This window comes from Macaca nemestrina, chromosome 10 (genome assembly GCF_043159975.1).
Source record: "Macaca nemestrina isolate mMacNem1 chromosome 10, mMacNem.hap1, whole genome shotgun sequence".
Lineage (NCBI taxonomy): Eukaryota > Metazoa > Chordata > Mammalia > Primates > Cercopithecidae > Macaca > Macaca nemestrina.
The window spans coordinates 90425031-90446762 of NC_092134.1; the positions used below are offsets into that span (position 1 = coordinate 90425031).

At 36.9% G+C, this 21732-nt stretch overlaps 2 long non-coding RNA genes across 2 annotated transcripts in view; both read right to left on the reverse strand.

The window, feature by feature from the left end:
- LOC139356562 (uncharacterized) overlaps positions 1–11105 on the reverse strand; it is a 43562-nt gene extending 32457 nt beyond the window's left edge. The window contains exon 1 of the long non-coding RNA XR_011608564.1: positions 10600–11105. This is a non-coding gene — a long non-coding RNA (uncharacterized lncRNA). The remainder of the gene's footprint in view (positions 1–10599) is intronic.
- A 7652-nt stretch (positions 11106–18757) lies between these two features.
- LOC105470111 (uncharacterized) overlaps positions 18758–21732 on the reverse strand; it is a 43119-nt gene continuing 40144 nt past the window's right edge. The window contains exons 3-4 of the long non-coding RNA XR_011608565.1: positions 20601–20679; positions 18758–18936 (exon numbers count right to left, since the gene is read on the reverse strand). This is a non-coding gene — a long non-coding RNA (uncharacterized lncRNA). The remainder of the gene's footprint in view (positions 18937–20600; positions 20680–21732) is intronic.

Here is a 21732-nt window from a genome sequence, read left to right on the forward strand (position 1 = left end):
AGTGGCAGAGCCGAATTCACGCAGTCTTCAATTTGGGCCATCTTGTGGATTTTCGTCTTTATGTAAAGTACATGGAGAATCTATTGAAGGGTTTTGAGCAAGAGAGTGATTTACTCTTTGAAATCTTCACAAGGACTGCATTATAGAAAGTTAGTTTCATAAAACAGAAAGAATGTGTTCAGGACCAGTAATAGATTGGGAGGATGACCATAATGGAGACTGGGATGAATAGAGAGATTTATCTATGAGTTGGTAAAATGGAGAACACTTGAAGATCAATTAACTAAGGAGTGGCAGAATAAGAGAAGTGAAAGAAGAAAATAAACATATTCTTATCTAAATGCTACAAGAAAATTATTTAATCCAACCCAGTATCCCTTTCATTGAGCAAGGAATAGAAGCAAGCTTATGGAAAATATCAAGCTTAAAAGAATAGCTAATTTCATATCATGCAATATAGTTTTAATTATCAAATGCCTATTATGTCAGTATTTAGTGTTTCTGAAATCAAGTGTGCCCTACAATCACTGGAAAATTAACTTACTATCCATCAATTAGAAGATTATCATATATGCTATATTAACTGAGTAGAACAAATCTGTCTTTGAGGGAGATTACTCAGCCTTTACTTGCCTATTTCCCTTTATAGCTGAGAAAGATAAGATGCCCTGTCTGAAGTCAAATGCTCATCTGTTAGTCTAACCTTATCTTCTTCCTATCATATTTCAATTATTCCGTTTAGTGAAGTCAGACAGAAGTATATTTACATTCCACATTTACTCCTTATTATTTATATCACCTTGACAAGATAACTTCATCTGTCAGAACATCAGTTTCATTATTTTATAGCAGGGATGGGTGAATACCTAGGGGTTGTTTTGGTGTTAGGGAGGAATACACGTATACCTTATATTAGATAACTGTTATATAACTGATGCATTATAGCTGTTCAATAAATGGCAGTTATTTCACCCAAGATACTCCTCCACCAATATATGATGCAAACATTTTTGCATCATATATTATAAATAATATTGTAATATTAAAATTAAGTTAATATATATCAAACTCTAATCATCATCACCTCACATTTTTCTATGGTAATTTCATTTTTGGATTGCTTTATTCTAATAATTGTTGTAAAATTTCCATCATTCTTCGATGTCCTTCACCTTACTAAAATTCCAACATCTGCTCTGTTGCTAAGTTTTAGTGCTTAGATCTCCAAAATATTGCTTATATTTGTCTCTGGATTTCCATTTTAATTTATTTTAATTCAAGTCACCAGCAACTTTAAATAACTGTAGTAACACTCAATGAGTTTCCCACTTGTATATTCTCATTATTCCCTACCAGCATCATTTTTTCCACCTGTGGCCATGTTTTCTGTATATATCTCAAAACCTTCAAGGGTTTCCAATAAACAATCAAACTCATCATTTAAGCCCTTTCATGTTCTGCTTACATTCAATCCTTACAGTCTATTTTCCCATTATCCTCCTACAAAGACATCACAGTTCAATGACACCAGACTACCAGCTGCTTCACAAACACCCTGAATTTGTATCTACTTGAGTCTTAGCTCATATTTTCCTTCTGTTAGACATCTCATGTCACGAAAATCACTGACTGAAATCCAAATCCTCACTTAAGGTTAGCTGAAATGCCAGTTCCTTTATGGCAATTTTTTCTTAGTTCATCCCACATGAATAACAATAAAATCCTGTCTTCCTGTGAACCTCCACAGCACTTTAGACTTCAAATATACCCCCTCACATAGAGGAATTTCCACTACACCTTTACAATTTATGTAATATCTCACCAACCCAGGATTATTATGAAACCTGCAATTACCCTAAAAAGTTAATCATTTTGTGCCTCTTCAAAAAATAAATATCCTTTAGGTAAGTTTTGGAACTTACCTAAAGTTCCATTTATTTGGAAAAGAGCACAAGTGTTGCATGGGGAATGGACAGAGGTAACCCATCATTATTCAAACTGTTCTCTCTAGAAATTCAGACCCAGACCCCAAAATTATATCTCATTTTATAAACAAGAGACAACACACTTATCTTAAACACTATTTTAACAGTAATCTATTATTGTTTAAGCATCTTCCCTTGGGATACTTCTCATTGTTATAGAGGAGGAAAATTTTCTTTTTCTTATTCATCATTAGGTTCATGGCTGAGACACCCATAATAAAATACAGATTAATAAGAGAAAAGCATACAAATTTATGTAATATGATTTATGTGACATAGGGTACTTCATAAGGGGATGAAGACCCAAAGAATCAGAGAAACCCATATATTTACATTTTCATGATAAAGAAGTGGAAGTTGTGGAGAAGTATGATTGGACAAAAGGTGATATGATCTAATGGTAATAAGCTGCGGAGAAGTTAGCAAGACCTGTTTGTTTGGATGCTTCTGTGTGTCTCTGCGACTTCAGAGACAAGGAAGTTCTTTTCCTTGAGATATGGGGTGGACACCTCTCACATGAAGGTCTTATGATTTACTTCAGAAGATGGTTAGAGAATTGCTTCATGACCTGCCACAGAAAGAAAAGGTGAGGGGAATGGGAGAGAGACCATTCCACATCTGCTGTTTTCTCAAGTATCAAGATGCCATATTTTGGGATCCTGAATTCCATCACCCTAAACCTCAACTGTCCTATCAAAATGGTTCCTCCTACCACTTATACTCTTTTGTATAAGGATTTACAATAAACAGATTTTCTTTGTTTTATTACATGTATTGTAATTGTGATGCTATTGTGCACCAATTATATTTTAATACTCTGTATAGATGTGTGTCCTGGACAAGTGCCTGGCTGTCTTACTTCTACTACATTTTGACCTTTGGAGAACTCTCAGGTCCTGAAAACAATCATTGCAAAAAATATCTCAAGGTTTTGAAGCAAAATACGTTATGTCATAAGTAATTACATGATTTTCATTTCTACCAACTTAATAAATACCTATTCTGGAAAAAAGAAGATGAGTTTAGTAAACATGTGAATAAGATATCCAATGATAAAGAGTGATGGAAGAGAAAACCAATTTAACTTTGATGAGTGCCAATTTATCACCTTCCTTAACAAGGTATAGACCAAGCTTGGTACATCTCCTCATTTCAGTTTTATTATACACTGTAGTAGATACGTTTCTGGTCATGAACTATTAATAATGCCAATGTTACATATAAATAATCAACTATTCTGAAACATTTTTTAACATGCACACATACTAAAGATGTTTGTTTGAATTGGTGTATTCAGTATTTGTGGTACGATACAAGGATGAAAACAGTTCAGATTAATGACTCTTTCATTGCCCATTTTGACAGCCTCTTTTTCAAAGCACCAGTATTAGCCACTTAGAAAGTGAATTGATGCCAATGCTCAGAGCACTACTTCTTCCTTTAGCACACCAGATGGTACTAAAAATTCAAAATATTTCCTACAACAGCTGTATCTTTGACAACAAAATTAATACCAGCCAAAATACCACTGCTATGTGAAAGACAATGATCAGGCTCTTCAGTGTAATATAGCTATCCATATTCTAGGGCATAATAAGAAACAAACAACAAAAACAGCAAAACAAAACAAAATCATGATGTGATCAACTCTTGCTAGATGTCCATCAGATGTTCTGTTTAGTATCAAATACCAAAAGCACAGCCCCCAATCCATTCATCATGGAACAGCTGCTCCTCTCAGAATGTGAATTACACCTTCCCCTGGAGCAACCATTAATCCATTAGCACATTTTCACCACTAAGCTTCCCCAAAGAGCATCACATTTTTATTTTAAACTCTGTCTTTATTTGTTTGAGGAAATAAAATTTTTAAGGAGGATTAGACTAGAAATTAATCTTGAAACTCCTCTAGATTGAAATATCTTTTTTCTTATAAGATTAAAAAGATCTTTTGAAAAAGATGAGAATTTTACACCTGGTTTAAATAGTTTGAAATATGTGATTTGAATTCAACAGCTGAATGGAACCTATACCTCTGATTTGTACATTGCCACAAAAAAATAGATTATGAATTTGAAAGAGAAACAGAAGGTAGATGGTGATGATGAGTATTAGTCTAAGTGCAAAGGTAATTAACATAAGGTGTTAATAAACTCCTTACAGGAAGATGGAATAATAGTTACAAGAATATAATTCTTTTTCTTCTCTTCAGTGTGGAAAATAGTATACTAGGTATTTGTCCCATTTATGGTTGTAAGAAAATGAAGAAAGCAAAATTCTAAGCTTTAAAAGTAATAAGGTGGATACCATTAGCTTTTCAAGAGTTTTGCTTCAACAAAAGACTAATTGTTTGCTTATTTTACATAGTGATCTGCCTTTATGAGTTTAAAATATATGTCTTACCTGAAGTAAGAAAATATTGTTATGGTAGAATAGATGATTTTTAAGCCAACTTCTATCTTCAGGATCTAAAGAGAGAGGTTTACTGAGGTACTAACAATGTATATATCAGAAAAATGTCTTCATTTGCATTTTTAGTCATTAAGAATCAAAGAAATCTGACTTCCTCAGATATACTTTTAATGATAATTAGTTGGCTTACTAAAACGTAGATTCAAAACTGGTACTAGCTGAAGCTAGTTGGAATGGAAGAAATTTATTGGTAAAATACACAGGAAAAAAATGCAAAGATTTAGAGAGATAAGGAATGACCCACCCGTCCCTCCAACAAATGTTGTTCCCTGAGGATTTATAAGACACTCTCTTTTCAAGGTTTTGAGAAAACCACTGGTGAGGGAAACACCAGCATTTTTGAAAAGCACTTTAGTGGAGTTTTGTTTTCAGAGATGTTAGTAGATGTTGCATTTGAAATTGGCTCCCTGATTTTAATGAAGGTAGCAGGATCCCTGGATGGTAGAGGCCTAGAGGCAAATAAAGGAAAGAACAGAGGATGTAATTAGTAGAGAAAATAGCGTAGCCAGCATGGTAAATCAAATGGGTTTGACCCGAAGGAATATTTGCCATGGCTAATAGATTACAGGTTCCATAGAAATAAAATAGACGGCTAGACCACCGTATTAATTTTTCATGGTTGTTACAACAAAGTACCACAAACTTATTGGCTGAAAACAACATTCACCATCTTATTGCTCTGTTAGTTCAGAAGTTCAAAATGAGTGTCACTGGGTTAAATCGAGATATTGCCCAAGTTGCATTTCTTTCTGGAGACTCTAAGGGAATAATAATTTTTTTGCCCTTTCCAGATTCAAGAGGACAACTATATTCTTTGGCTCATGGTCTTTTCCTGCCTTTTCAAAGCCAGCAACAGTGGGTTGATTAATTGTTATTGCATCACATCCCATCACCCTAACCACCTCTTGTGCCAACCTCTTTCACATGTAAGGACCCTTCCGATTACATTGGACATGCCTGGATATAGTCCAGAATAATCTTTCAATTTTAAGTTAAGCTGATTATATCATGTAACTTACAAATGTGACTTAAATGATTACATTTAAGTTAAACTTAATTCCATCAATAAACATTATTCCCCTTTGTCATATAACCTACCATATTCAGAGTTCCTAGGACTGGGATTATGGGATTCATTATTCTGCCTATTACAACCACTAAAGTCATTCTTGACATGTAAAACCTAAATACTTCCACTTCAAGCAAAGAGAGGTCTAACCAGCACAGTAAAGAGAGCTAACTATCCTAAATATATACACACTCAATACAGGAGCACCCACATTCATAAAGCAAGTCCTTAGAGACCTACAAAGAGACTTAGACTTCCACACAATAATAATCAGAGACTTTAACACCCCACTGTCAACATTAGACAGATCAACGAGACAGAAAATTAACAAGGATATCCAGGAATTGAACTCAACTCTGCACCAAGCGGACCTAATAGACATCTACAGACTCTCCACCCCAAATCAATAGAATATACATTCTTCTCAGCACCACATCGCACTTACTCCAAAATTGACCACATAGTTGGAAGTAAAGCACTCCTCAGGAAATGTAAAAGAACAGAAATTAAAACAAACTGTCTCTCAGACCACAGTGCAATCAAACTAGAACTCAGGATTAAGAAACTCACTCAAAACCGCTCAACTACGTGGAAACTGAACAACCTGCTCCTGAGTGACTACTGGGTACATAAGAAAATGAAGGCAGAAATAAAGATGTTCTTTGAAACCAATGAGAACAAAGACACAACATACCAGAATCTCTGGGACACACTTAAAGCGGTGTGTAGAGGGAAATTTATAGCACTAAATGCCCACAAGAGAAAGCAGAAAAGATCTAAAATTGACACCCTAACATCACAATTAAAAGAACTAGAGGAGCAAGAGCAAACACATTCAAAAGCTAGCAGAAGGCAAGAAATAACTAAGATCAGAGCAGAACTGAAGGAAATAGAGACACAAAAAGCCCTTCAAAAAATAAATGAATCCAGGAGATGGTTTTTTGAAAAGATCAACAAAATTTGATAGACCACTAGCAAGACTAATAAAGAAGAGAGAAGAATCAAATAGACACAATAAAATTGATAAAGGGGATATCACCACTGATACCACAGAAACACAAACTACCATCAGAGAATACTATAAACACCTCTATGCAAATAAACTAGAAAACCTAGAAGAAATGGACAAATTCCTGGACACATACCCCCTCCCAAGACTAAGCCAGGAAGAAGTTGAATCCCTGAAGAGACCAATAACAGGCTCTGAAATTGAGGCAATAATTAATAGCCTACCAACCAAAAAAAAAAAAAAAATCCAGGACCAGACGGATTCACAGCCGAATTCTACCAGAGGTACAAGGAGGACCTGGTAACATTCCTTCTGAAACTATTCCAATCAACAGAAAAAGTGGAATCCTCCCTAACTCATTTTATGAGGCCAGCATCATCCTGATACCAAAGTCTGGCAGAGACACAACAAAAAAAGAGAATTTTAGGCCAATATCCCTGATGAACATTAATGCAAAAATCCTCAATAAAATACTGGCAAACCGAATCCAGCAGCACATCAAAAAGCTCATCCACCATGATCAAGTGGGCTTCATCCCTGGGATGCAAGGCTGGTTCAACTTATGCAAATCAATAAACATAATCCAGTCATATAAACAGAACCAAAGACAAAAACCACATGATTATCTCAATAGATGCAGAAAAGACCTTTGACAAAATTCAACAGCCCGTCATGTTAAAAACTCTCAATAAATTTGGTATTGATGGAAAGTATCTCAAAATCATAAGAGCTATTTATGACAAATCCAAGCCAATATCATACTGAATGGAAAAAACTGGAAGCATTCCCTTTGAAAACTGGCACAAGACAGGGATGCCCTCTCTCACCACTCCTATTCAACACTGTGTTGGAAGTTCTGGCCATGGCAGTTAGGCAGGAGAAAGAAATAAAGGGGATTCAATTAGGAAAAGAGGAAGTCAAATTGTCCCTGGTTGCAGATGACATGATTGTATATTTAGAAAACCCCATCGTCTCAGCCCCAAATCTCCTTCAGCTGATAAGCAACTTCAGCAAACTCTCAGGATACAAAATCAATGTGCAAAAATCACAAGCATTCTTATACACCAGTAACAGAGAGCCAAATCATGAGTGAACTCCCATTCACAATTGCTTCAAAGAGAATAAAATACCTAGGAATCCAACATACAAGGGATGTGAAGAACCTCTTCAAGGAGAACTACAAACCACTGCTCAACGAAATAAAAGAGGATACAAACAAATGGAAGAACATTCCATGCTCGTGGATAAGAAGAATCAATATCGTGAAAATGGCCATACTGCCCAAGGTAATTTACAGATTCAATGCTATCCCCATCAAGCTACCAATGACTTTCTTCACTGAATTGGATAAAACTACTTTAAAGTTCATATGAAACCAAAAAAGAGCCCATATTGCCAAGACAATCCTAAGCAAAATGAACAAAGCTGGAGGCATCACGCTACCTGACTTCAAACTCTACTACAAGGCTACAGTAACCAAAACAGCATGATACTGGTACCAAAACAAAGATATAGACCAATGGAACAGAACAGAGCCCTGAGAAATAATACCACACATCTACAGCCATCTGATCTTTGACAAACCTGACAAAAACAAGAAATGGGGAAAGGATTCCCTATTTAACAAATGGTGCTGGGAAAACTGGCTAGCCATATGTAGAAAGCTGAAACTCGATCCCTTCCTTACACCTTATACAAAAATTACTTCAAAATGGATTAAAGACTTAAATGTTAGACCTAAAACCATAAAAACCCTAGAAGAAAACCTAGGCAATACCATTCAGGACATGGGCATGGGCAAGGACTTCCTGTCTAAAACACCAAAAGCAATGGCAACAAAAACCAAAATTGACAAATGGAATCTAATTAAACTAAAGAGTTTCTGCCCAGCAAATGAAACTACCATCAGAGTGAACAGGCAACCTACAGAATGGGAGAAAATTTTTGCAATCTACTCATCTGACAAATGGCTAATATCCAGAATCTACAAAGAACTCAATCAAATTTACAAGAAAAAAAACCAAACAACCCCATCAAAAAGTAGGCAAAAGATATGAACAGACACTTCACAAAATAAGACATTTATGCAGCCAACAGACACATGAAAAAATGCTCATCATCACTGGCCATCAGAGAAATGCAAATCAAAACCACAAGGAGACACCATCTCACACCAGTTAGAAAGGCAATCTTTAAAAAGTCAGGACACAACAAGTGTTGGAGAGGATGTGGAGAAATGGGAACACTTTTACACTGTTCGTAGGACTGTAAACTAGTTCAACCACTGTGGAAGGCAGTGTGGAAATTCCTCAAGGATCTAGAACTAGAAATACCATTTGACCCAGCCATCCCGTTACTGGGTATATACCCAAAGGATTATAAATCATGCTGCTATAAAGACATATGCACACGTATTTTTTTTTTTTTTGAGGCACTATTCACAATAGCAAAGACTTGGAACCAACCCAAATGTCCATCAGTGATGGATTGGATTAAGAAAATGTGGCACATATACACCACAGAATACTATGCAGCCATAAAAAAGGATGAGTTCACGTCCTTTGTAGGGACATGGATGAAGCTGGAAACCATCATTCTCAGTGAACTATCGCAAGGAAAAGAAACCAAACACCACATGTTCTCACTCACAGATGGGAGTTGAACAATGAAAACACTTGGACACAGGAAGGGGAACACCACACACCCGGGCCTGTCGTGGGGTGGGTGGAGTGGGGAGGGATAGCATTAGGATATATACCTAATGTCCTAATGTAAATGACGAGTTAATGGGTGCAGCACACCAACATGGCACATGTATACATATGTAACAAACCTGCACGTTGTGCACATGTGCCCTAGAACTTAAAGTATTAAAAAAAAAAAAAAAAAAAAGAATGTTTTACACTTAACCAGTTTTCATGCCTGACTTAGTTCAAATGCATAAAGTTCCTGAAGTAAAGGGGTGAGATAGTCACCACCAAACTAGGATTTAGGATATTCAGAAAATTAAATAGAATTTTGAACTGAGCAAAATATACACTACACAGTCCATCATACCCAGTTTCACTCTGAACCAATACTATGGTTCTTCATTGAATTCTTGAAGGTATGTCTGGCAATGATATTTCCAGTATCTGTAAGTCTCATTTGACTGTGTGTGTGGTAAGAACTTCATTGAAAAGAAGGACCAAGTGGAAGTCCTTTGAGCTTCTCTGCCTTAGCAAAAGAGGAAGTAAAAAACCAATATTATATCCCTGATGGAATTATGAAGCTTAAAGCTACCATCAAAGACAGCTGAAAAGATACAAGGGTGTCAGCTGGGCATGGTGGCTCACCTCTGTAATCCCAGCACTTTGGGAGGCTGAGGTGGGCAGATCATGAGGTCAAGAGATCCAGACCATCCTGGCTAAGATGGTGAAACCCCGTCTCTACTAAAGATACACACACACACACACACACACACAAAATTAGCCGGGTGTGGTGGCGGGAGCCTATAGTCCCAGCTACTCGGGAGGCTGAGGCAGGAGAATGGTGTGAACCCAGGAGGTGGAGCTTACAGTCAGCTGAGATCATGCCAGTGCACTCCAGCCTGGGCAACAGAGTGGGACTCCGTCTCAAAAAAAAAAAAAAAAAAAAAAAAGATGTAAGTGTGTCAATCTCTACAGTATCCTCTTTTAACTCTTGAGTTTATATGATACGAAAGACAAATTTAATCAGGAGAATAACAATGGGTTACCAAAAGGCTAATCAGGTCATGATTTTTGAGAAAATCAATATATCTCTGGCAAATGACATACAGCTGAGATGGCCAACCTTTTTTTTTTTTCCTAAATAAGCATCCTTTTACTTGGCAGAGACAGCAGTATACTTTTATCATCTTGCTCAAGGTTATACCAGCTCTGTGGCATAATTTACTCTTCAGTATCTTTCTCTACTATACTACAGAATATCATCATAGGTTATCTATACTGATAGGATTTTCAGAGAAAAATTCTAAATGCCTTAGTTATATATATACACGTATATATATGCCAGAGAGTAGGAGGAAAATACAGATTATTTACCCAGTGATGTTTCTTGGGGTATAGATCAGGGCCAGACGGTACGTATTTTAGGCTTTGAGGTGAAAAGTCAATATCAAAGACATTACATAGGTACCCATGGCTTTGTGTCCAGAATTGGTGGGTTCTTAGTCTCACTGACTTAAAGAATGAAGCCACGGACCCTTCCAGTGAGTGTTATAGCTCTTAAAGATGGTAGTCCAGAGTTTGTTCCTTCAGATGTTCAGATGTGTCCGCAGTTTCTTCCTTCTGGTGGGTTCGTGGTCTCACTGACTTCAGGAGTGAAGCCACAGACCTTCGCAGTGAGTGCTGCAGCTTTTAAAGGCAGCGCGACTGGAGTTGTTCGTTCTTCCCTGTGGGTTCGTAGTCTTGCTAGCTTCAGGTGTGAAGCTGCAGACCTTTGCAGTGAGTGTTACAACTCATAAAGGCCTATGGACCCGAAGAGTGAGCAGCAGCAAGATTTATTGTAAAGAACAAAAGAACAAACCCTCCACAGTGTAGAAAGGGACCCCAACCTCTTGCGGCTGGCTGGGTCTGCCAGCCTGCTTTTATTCCCTCATTTGGCCCCACCCACATCCTGCTGATTGGTCCATTTTACAGAGAGCTGATTGGTCCGTTTTGACAGAGTGCTGATTGGTGCATTTACAATCCCTGAGCTAGACACAGACTGCCAGACAGGAAAGTTCTCCAAGTTCCCACTAGGTGAGCTAGATACAGAGTACTGATTGGTGTATTTACAGACCTTGAGCTAGACACAGAGTACTGACTGGTGTATTTACAAACCCTGAGCTAGATGCAGAGTGTTGATTGGTGCCTTTACGATCCCTTAGCTAGACATAAAGGTTCTCCAAGTCCCCACTAGACTCAGGAGCCCAGCTGGCTTCACCTAGTGGATGCCACGCAGGGACTGCAGGCAGAGTTGCCTGCCAGTCTGTAGCAGAGCCTGCACTCCTCAGTCCTTGGGTGGTTGATGGGACCAGGTGCCACAGAGCAGGCGGTGGCATGGGAGCCCACGGCAGAGGGGGGGCTCGGACATGGCTGGCTGCAGGTCCCGAGCCTTGTCCCCCTGGGAGGCAGCTAGGCCCCTCGAGAATTCGAGTGCAGCGGGCCAGCACTGCTCGGGACCAGCACACCCTCTGCAGCTGCTGGCCTGGGTGCTAAGTCCCTCACTGCCCCTGGCCTGCGGCATTAGCAGGCCGCTCTGAGTGCGACCCGCCAAGCCCACGCCTGCGACACTGGAACTCGCGGGCTGGCCTGTGAGCACCCAGGCAGCCCCGGTTCCTGCTGGGGCCTCTCCCTCCACACCTCCCTGCAAGCAGAGGGAGCCGGCTTTGGCTTTGGCCAGCCCTACAGTGCAGTGGCAGGCTGAAGGGCTCTTCAAGAGCCGCCAGAGTGGATGCTGAGGCCGGGGAGGCGCTGAGAGTGAGGGCTGCTAGCACATTGTCACCTCTCAGCTTAACAGTGAGTCCTTCAAGTAGTGCTCGCAGGCTGTTAAAAAGCAGGTGGCAGGCTAGATTTGACCTGCAGGCTACAGTTTTCCAACCGTTAGTCTATATCACCGAAGTGTATAAGGACATCCCCATCAAAACCAGGAAGTTGTTTCTGTGTCTTACCTTACTAAGACAGAGACTTAGCAATTGGTAATTTCTTTACATTTTAGAGTCAAGATATATTACATCAAAGTGTTAAATATAACATTTTGATCCATGGCTTGAAAGGCTGCCAGTGTTGATTGGGTTCATAGAATGAGAAAGTGTTCCAGTTGGTTCAGGCTGAATGAATGCAGTTCTGCAACTGACTTGACACAGTGATTTCAAGGTTTCTCAGAGTGTTTTTAGCAGATTAAAAGTCAATGTGCTCAAGTGTGAGCATTGGAGCAAGTTAAGAAAAAAAAAAAAGAAAAAGAAAAAGAAAGTGAGCCAATAGAAGAATTGGAGTGGAGAGTCCCATGATTTCGGAGCACAGCCTTAATTTTTTTGGCGACTATTTACTTTTAAAAATCTTTAACTTGGGAGACATTGAAAACTAGGTGACCATGCAATCCAAGGTGCCCAATATGAACTAGATGCTCTCTAATTTACATAAAGTCATTCCAAACAGTACTCCAGCAACAAGCGGAAGTGAAAAAAAAATGAGACTAGATCTAAACTGTTTTTTAGAAGCAAATCAGTTGCATAAACCAGTTGCTTACACTTCTTGCTTTCCTATATCTGCTGTTTTGCCAACCCATATTCAAACACTATGGTTTCTGATACATTTTCCATGATGAGATGACTGATAAAGTTAATTAATTAAGAAAAAATAATTTCACTTATTTTACAAATACATTTTCATGATATTCTGGCACTGCAGCTTAAAATGGTCTGTGGATGCATTGGAGCCCCATTAAAGTGTGTCCATAGTGAAGAAATGATATTTGCCCAGCATTTTAAAAGCCAATAGAAATAACTTATTTTTCTCTTAGAGTGGAAGGAGAGATGATGGTCCAAATCAAGGACATACAAAAATCTTAAGTCTGTAATGAATGAATTTTGAGAAACAGATAGGGAAATAAAACTCATGGAATAGTCTTAGAATGTATCACACAAGAATGCCCACCAAAAAGCCCACACATGTCAACAAGTTCTGTAGATACCTTTGTGCCTCATTTTGTAGTCATTGCCAGTATGTGCCTGATAGGTTCAAGGCAATGTGGCAGATGAGTGGTGAAACTGCATGCACTGTGGTCTGGACTGAATGGAGGTCCTTTTGCTCTGGACCCAATCAAAAGGGGCAAGCTTTTAGGTCAAAGGTAAAGTGCTATTCATTTATACCTCCATGTAATACACATTTTCTCTAAAATGCAAAGAAGCCCATCTATTATTATGTCTCTTAGTAGCAGAGTGACTTGATGAAAAGGGTCATATTCTCATGTATACATGGTTTTCAAGAACTCAACAAAATAGAGTTGCTTTCACCAAGGTTGACTCAACTACCGCTGTCACTGACTTTTAAGTTTTCAAGTAACAACAACCTATCCTGAGTTCCCGTTATCTCAGGACAACTAGTTACCTAATTGGTTGGTTGGTTTATTATAATGAACTGATTTTTTCATGGGTGGAAGTACCTATTCCAATTTGTTCTCATTGGAAGGTGTTTATTCTAAACATGAGTTTGTTTTTCCCATCGTACGTCTTCCAGCATCATTATCAGTAAATTTCACGAATGCTTTATATGCTGTCGTCACATCCCTCACCACATGTCTTCTCACTCTACAAGTAAAGAATCAAGGCCTAGAGCTAATGCCCATAAATTTACTATTCTTATGAAGACTCCATTTCCCATAAGTAGCTGGCCTTGCAAAATGGTTGAGTGCTTTGTAAAAGATTTATTTAGCCCACCATCTGGAAACAATGCCTTGTAAGGTTGCGATGCTGTCCTTCAGGAAATGGTAAATGTTCTAAGCCGAGGACCAATATAATAGTACTATTTCATCTGTAGGCATAATTTAAGAATCTGAGAATGAAAAGGTAGACATAAGGAATTTCTCACTGTGATACCAAACCACCCACTCACAAGATGTTTTTGCTTTCTATTCCCAAGGTTCTTGGCTCTGTTGTTTTATATTTCACCAAATGACACAATAATGATTATATTGATTTAGAAAACTGCCAACTTATCATTTGGGGATTTTTTTCACACCATTGAATGAATAGACAAAACCAGATTTATGATGTTGTTTAGGGTCATTGATCCTTATTATCAAGAGGAGTTGGGATTGCTACTATTTAAGGAGGGTTGGGAGGATTATGGATGGAACACAGGTAATTTCTGAGGTAATTCCTTTTATTGTTATGTCTGATACTAATAGTTGAAGAATATAAGAGGGTTAGCTCTTCATCCAACTGAAATGCATGTCAAGGTTAAAGGAACCTGAAATATAAAGTAGAAAAGGGAAGTCAAATATGTAGCTAAGACCCACAAGAAACTGTGGAAATGATTATTGTAGTCACTTCTTATATGCTCTTATATATGCGTGTGTGTATTTATATGTATATATGCATTATATATGTAGCTAGACATACGCAGATGTATTTATATGCTCATGTGCTTTTATGTGTGTGTACCTAAGTTTATATATACAACATATTAGTGTGTGTATAGTGTGTGTGTACATATAGTGTGTGTGTGCATACACATATCTTTACAATTTTTTTCTCTATACCATTATTGTATATAGGGTATATATTAGAGTGGTCATTAACTTTCATTTATTTATTTATTTATTTCAATAGGTTTTTCGGGAACAGGTGGTGTTTGGTTACATGAATAAGTTCTTTAGTGGTGATTTCTGAGATTCTGGTACAGCCATCACCTGAGCAGTGTACACTGTACTCAATGTGTAGTCTTTTATCCCTCACCTCCCTCCCACCCTTTCCCCTGAGTTCCTGAAGTCCATTGTATTATTCTTATGCCTTTGTATCCTCATAGCTTCGTTCCATTTATGAATGAGAACATACGATGTTTGTTTTTCCATTCCTGAGCTACTTCATTTAGAATAATGGTCTCCAATTCCATCCAAGTTGCTGCAAATGCCATTATTTTGCTCCTTTTTATGGCTGAGTAGTAGTCCATGGTGTATATATACATATACACATATATATACACACACACACACACACATATATATATATATATATAATCTCACAATTTATCCAAGAGTGGTCATTAGATTTATAATTTTTTATAGCTAGTAAGATATTGAATATGATACTGCATCAGTATCTTGACTGAATATTGATTGACTATATTGAAGAGGAATATATATCATCCCCAAATTCTGAAGATGGAATTTAGTGCACCCCTTAATGAGAAATTGAGGTGCTCCATTTGTTAAGAGAGTGATGGAATGTTTGGATTTGTATGAGCAATGACTATATTTTGTTACAAAGGAATAATTTTTTAAATTTAAATTATAAGCAAAAGAATGATCTTAATATCATGCTAGGATGGACTGACATAAAAATTTGTTGGCTTTTTGTGGGGAGAGAGGAGTTAATTGTCTCCTATTATAGGGCCTAAAGGAGCTACATACTCGCTTTCTTACACTCATGTGCAAAGACCATGAAGAATTCCTTCAGTAGCAGTGGTGGTGACAGAGGCCTTCGGTTTCTAGGGACTGGGTGACAGGAGTGTCCAGAGCTACAAGGGTGATGTCTAAGAATCAGCATCTGCTGCTCCAGGGATGTGAGCTGGCATCCAGGGCTCTGCAGCCACAACCTTGTTGTTCTCCTGGCCTAGGTGTGTGCCTTGATTTGGCTGAGATTCTAACTACCCAGCTTCTGTTTGATTTGGGGTTTAGTTCTCCAGACTTCCACATGATTCTGGGTATCTTTCAAATCTTTTTAATAAATTGTTTTTTAAGCTTAAATAGGCCTCAATGAATTTATAATTGTCTTAGGACCCTGTCGAGCATCACAACTCTTTATTCAAAATGTTTTTTTACCAAATGTTATTGTCATCAGACTGAAATGACAAGAATATATTTGGGTTGTTTCCCAGTTTTCTAGTACAGATTTTTATTTTCTACCTCACTGTACTGGTCTACTCAATGTAACATTTAGCTTTACTCAAAAGCTCCATTTTGTCTCACACTAAAAATTCCTAAAAGAGGGAGGGATTTATGTAGTTCAAATTAGCTTCCTCATATCATAAACGAGAAACATACATTTTGAAGTCAAACAACCTACTGAGTATATCTGATGAAACATAAATCCACTCGAAGTAACAGTGCTATTAAGTTATATTTGGCAAATTTCGTATCTCAATCACCTTTTTTTCTGGTTTCTGGAAGTCTAGATTCTTCATTAAAAGAAAAATAAAAAATAAGCAAAAATAAATTAATTCCACAATTTGGAAATTTTTAAAAAATGCATTGTTTCAGTAGGTGGTCTGAGATTAAGCAAAACATTTCTCATTTCTGAAAATTCCTGGCAGAGTTTTTCTTTGACTACTGCTTGGAAACAAATAGTAGCTCTTCCTGTCATCTGCTCTAATGCTCTTGTTTCCAGGGTCACTTATGTGTTTTAACTGAGGCCCTAATTTGTTGTTATTGCAAGGGAGGAAGTTGTCAACATAAACCCATCTCTGATATTAATGACTATCAACTTTGTGAGGACCTCCTGAAAGTACACCAATTTTGAGATCCAGGCCATGGTCGTCATTTTAAACACAATTGCGTGGTTTAAATCATTTTCCATGAACATGTAGAACCACCACTCTCAAATTTTATGGGTTTGTACCAGTGACACAAGAACAGATTGAGCCCTTTTCAGCTGGAGGATAAAGTGCCCATGAGAGTAACACTTGCACACCTGCTCGCCATTCATCCAGACAGCAGGCACTCTTTACAGGCTCTTTGGGGATTCAAGGTAGAGTCCCAAAGGATAAGGGAAGAATGAAGACATGATTATTTCTCACAGTGGATGGTATCTGATAGTTGATGTTCAGGAGAAAGATGAAACTGACACACACACACAGACAAACACATACACACACCAACACACACACACCCTCTTAAAACAGCTCAACAATGAATGAATGCTCTCTATATAATAATCATTTTTAGTGTTACTCATTTAATAGGTTATACCTCCTATTACAAAAACAAAAAGCAAAATTCTGTTGGTCCCATAAGAATATGACCCCTAAATGAACAGGCATCTGTATGTGGCACTGCTGGAAAAATTTTGCTTTACTTCAACAAGTAAACGAATGAGAAACATTTTCATACCACCAACTTGCTGTTCATATATTTCATACTCTCTTTTTCCCTGTGTTTAATCAGGTTCCTAATCAGTTGTTTTGACTCCATCAGTATTTCAAGTAGATATATAAAGGATTACACAGTATCTTGATAAATATGTTAGAGGACGGGGCCCTGAAATAAAAAGTTAATGTCACTATGTAGTTTCTCCTTCATTGATTTTTCTGTAATTGTGCATGAATGTCTTTACTTTAAAATAAACCCTTTGTGGGATTTCAGTTTTCTGTTCCTGAGATAAGTATGTAATCAAATGAAGATTAGAAGTAAATATTTTACAGACTTGATATTTTAATAGACTAGATGAATTTTCTATTTCTAGGGTTTAATTGGCAACCATTTTAAACACAACAGAGGGGAAACCTACATCATCCAGGTAGGTAGGGGTGCTAATACTGGGAGTAAGCAGGCGACTATGCACAACTTTCTCCAAGCCATTTTGAAATTAAATTCTGACAACAAACTTAGGAGGAAGGTATTATTGGCTACACCAGAAACAGACATCTAAGGGATTAAATAATTTATCCGAAGTCACAGGGCTAAGAAATGGCAGAGTCAATAATCAAATCTAGGCATATTTGACTACAAATATACAATATTTCTACCCTATCATTCTATCATATTGTCTCCCAGAAATATTTTTATTCCACATTTCATGGACTTAATCATTGCTAAATTAAAAAATTTTTAAAAGCACTGTTAATAGTAAACATAAAAACTAAGGTAAAAGAGGAAATTGTTATGTATTGAATGTCAAGGGTATTCACATCTGTTCTGACAGATTATTGTCTGGCCTGTTCAATTTAAATGTCACAAAAAAACTTGGAGATAAATACTGTTACCTTATTTTGTAAATGGAGAAACTGAATCTGAAACTGAGAGTTTAAGTTATTTTCACATGATTATACAACTAATTAGTAGAAGACTTACAATTTGAACCTTGTGTACTTTATAAAGACTGGGATCTTTCCACTAAGTGATGCTGTTTTCATTAATTTTCTAAAAGCAGGAAGGAAGGATAATTTTGCACAGAACTGGTACAGAACCAATGAGTAGATGACTGGAATAATTTCTTCAGTTTTCAAGGTTTTAAGGAAATGTTCAGATTTCAGGAAAAGGTCATAACAAGTTCATAGGATATGTGATATATTTTATCTGTGTGTCTAAATTTGTTTTGTTCCAATGTGATAAGTGGTATGAGAATGCTAAAGTGTTACAAGACCAAAGTAGAGAAATAAGAATACCCTTGTGCAGACACAAAAATTGTAGCAGTGATATTGAAAATGTATAATTTTTAATCTAGCATTAGATTTAGTATTTACTGAGGACTTCCTACTTTTGTATAATGTTGCAGTTAATCCTTACAAACATTTAAGATGGGTATGTCTATCAACGGTGTTTATAGATGCAATGGCAAGAGAAAAACTTGATCTTGAATGTTCAATCTGGTAGGTCACTGTGGGTCACTGGCTTTATGGCTTAGGGGAGGAAGTTGTTCTTCCCAATAGAGAGTACTTCAAAGCTCATCTGAAAAAGAACTGTAAAAAATATAAATATTAGTTCAAATTTTCAGAATAGTAGTTTGATAACATATGGCCAAATATAAAATTTGAGTTTCCATTTATACAGCAATCTGACTTTAAAAAATTAACTCCCTAAGAAGTTAAGCATACAAGGGCTAAAAAAATGGATATCAGTGTGAAAATTTATTAATCCAAAGGACATAATCATACTAAGTTTGAAAGTAATCTTCTATCCTTTAAGAAAGAGAACAATTGGATAGAGAATATCATAATAACCCATTCGAGTTGGTGGGGTGGGAGAGAAGGAAGACCACAGTCACAAGGGGAAAGCCATCTGTCACATACTGGGAATCAAGCAGTAATTTGGGGATGAGAGGGCAGGCACAGAAGAAATGAAAGAGGAGCATGATAGAAAGCTGGAACCAGAATTTAAGAAATGACCAAGAATTTTCTAGCAAAATGGACACATAATATAAAAAGTAGACTTGTTTGCCTTGCTGTAATACAATTCCCATCATCTCCCCGCATCTTCAGTCTTACACAAATGTCTTTCATATGGAGGAGTTTGGGGGAGGATATTCAGGAAGACTTGAGTTCTGACCAAACAAAAGCGAGACGATACAAACAGAATGATGAACATGATCATTAAACCAAGTCACTGGGAACAGGGACTCAACCCACTCTAATGATGAAAATAAGTACTTCCTATCAATACATAGAAACCTTTGCAGAGGCATTGAACTTCCCATAATTTGGGCAATAGAAATTTCAACAAACCACCTTTTGGCCATCTATTCATGTATATAGTCACGTATAGATAAATTTATGAATTATTTTTGCATCAGATCAAACCATAAATGCAGTTCTCTAACATAATTTTTTCAGTCAAAAATATGTCAGATCTCTAGATCTTAAGATGAAGGTTGACCCTTGACCTTTCATTATAGAGTATGCACAAAGGGTGGTAATTATATATATTTTTTTTAGACTTAAAAGAGTTTAAACCCTGACTCTACTAAAAATACAAACAACAACAACAACAACAGAAAAAAATTAGCTGGGCGTGGTGGTGGGTGTCTGTAGTCCCAGCTACTTGGGAGGCTGAGGCAGGAGAATAGTGTGAACCCGGGAGGCGGAGCTTGCAGTGAGCGGAGATAGCACCACTACACTCCAGCCTGGGTGACAGAGTGAGACTCCATCTCAAAAACAAAACAAAATAAAATAAAATAAAATAAAATAAAATAAAAAAATTTGACATTTCCATTCAGCTGGACTGGCATAGTCATACATGGCACATATATTCAATTCAATAATCGATTTTTGACATGTCTAACACATTTTTGACTAAAAATTTTATGTTAGAGAATTGCATTTATGGTTTGATCTGACGAAAAAATAATTCTATAAATTTATCTATATGTGACTATATACATGAATAGATGGCCAAAAGGTGGTTTGTTGAAATGTTAAGTGTTTATTCAGGGTGGGGAATGCAAGATAATCAATACTATTCTAATTACATTATTTTGAAAGATTAAAATCTTAAAAACAGCATGCATTATATTACAAATTTAGTGTCATTTTCAAAAGAATAAAGAAAGTGAAAAAGAAAGCAAAGGCAAAAAGAATTTATGTCACATGGTTGATAAATGGTATGTAAAGAGAACTGTAAGACTGACCGCGGTTAGTTCAATGTAGGTGCTCAGTAACTCTGAATTTGCCTTGCCTCTCTCCTCTTCTCTCAGCCTTTATTTCTTTCTGTAAAATAAGTCAATAATTGTAACCTGGAAATTTATCAGAAACTTCTGAGGAAATTAAAGATCCAACCAAGCAAAACGCTAACAATAACAACAAAACAAAAGTAGTTTCCTAAGGCTACATGCCTAGAGATTCCGACTTGGGTTATTATTTAGATGAGAAAAAATGTTAACTCTGATTTCTAATATCCCATTCATCTATAAAATTCTCGGATATATTTATTTCGTTGCCATTCTACTTGCCATATCCAATTATTGCTTCTACCTAGTTGAGTATTGTAAATTTTAAGAATTCTTTGAATACAAGTTGGTATATATTAATGCTTTGGATATCTCTAATTATATTAAATATGAACATATACAATATGTACTACTCAAACAACCATTAAAAAATGCTTATCAGTTTAGGGAGAAAGAGGTTAACATAAAGCTCTCTTTTTAAGAATGTTTTAGGAATCACATACTGAGCTTTGGATAAAATTGTATGTTTCAATCTGATATGTACCTTTTAGCAGATTTTAGCATTCTTAACTAAAAATAATAAACCTTTGGAAAACTGTAGTATAATAATCTAACAAAACTATTGAATATTTTTATTGACAAGATACAAATATAACTATCTTCATAACCATTGAAACTTTATCAATATTGTATATTCTAATATTAGATGTTATATATGATCTATGCCTATGAACAATGTAGAAACTATAGGCAAATTTTTTTGGAAAGTTTTGCTCTTGTTGCCCAGGCTGGAGTGCAATGGTGTAATCTCTGCTCACTGCAACCTCCTGGGTTCAAGCAACTCTCCTGCCTCAGCCTCCTGAGTAGCTGGGATTACAGGCATGTGCCACCACGCCTGGCTAATTTTGTATCTTTAATAGAGATGAGGTTTCTCCATGTTGGTCAGGCTGGTCTCGAACTCTTGACCTCAGGTGATCCACCCTCCTTGGCCTCCCAAAGTGCTGAGATTACAGGTGTGAGCCACCGCACCTGGCCACTATAGGCAATTTTTAAGGTAATTTAGGTGCCAATACAGCAATTTTTTAAAATTTAG